This window comes from Bison bison, unplaced genomic scaffold (genome assembly GCF_000754665.1).
Source record: "Bison bison bison isolate TAMUID 2011002044 unplaced genomic scaffold, Bison_UMD1.0 scf7180017559354, whole genome shotgun sequence".
In the NCBI taxonomy this organism is placed as follows: domain Eukaryota; kingdom Metazoa; phylum Chordata; class Mammalia; order Artiodactyla; family Bovidae; genus Bison; species Bison bison.
In genome coordinates, this window is record NW_011414548.1 from 1 (window position 1) to 566 (window position 566).

General features: G+C 65.9%; 1 pseudogene; it reads right to left on the reverse strand.

Moving 5' to 3' along the window:
- Nucleotides 1–46: 46 nt before the first annotated feature.
- On the reverse strand, nt 47–353 carry LOC105000364 (annotated as a pseudogene).
- Nucleotides 354–566: the final 213 nt, after the last annotated feature.

The window sequence follows — 566 nt, forward strand, 5'->3', positions numbered from 1 at the left end:
CCCAAGGGGGTACCTGAAGCGTTACGGATGGGAGGTGGCTGGTGCTGTTGGTGGGATAGGGCGGGATTAAGGCTTACAATCCTCCGGGTCCTTATTTGATCTCCCCTGTGAACCCCAGTGAAGCAGGAGCGGGGCTCTGACCCGGGGCCTCACCGAGCGCGCCCAGGTGGTCGTAGGTCTCCTGCATCACGTCCCGGTACAGGGCTCTCTGCGCGGGCCGCAGACACCCCCACTCCTCCGGGGAGAAGTACACGGCCACATCCGCGAACCTCACGGCCAAGGGCTTCTTGCAACCAGGCCCGGTCTCCCCCGGTCTCAGCACCAGGAGCGGGGCCGGGGGCGGCGCCATGGGGCCTCCCAGCCCCCGAGCAGCGGCCGCCTGGTCCCCGCGCCCCGGCCTCAGCTCTCGTCGTCCACAAGAAGGGCTCCTGAGCCCGAGGCCCCGACCAGCCTCGGCTTCCGTATGCAGCCAAGGGAACCGAAGTAGCAGGGCTGGGATTCGGGATTCTGATGGGGACAAATAACCGCCTGGTGTTTATCACTTCATGGCAGCTTGGACACAGACA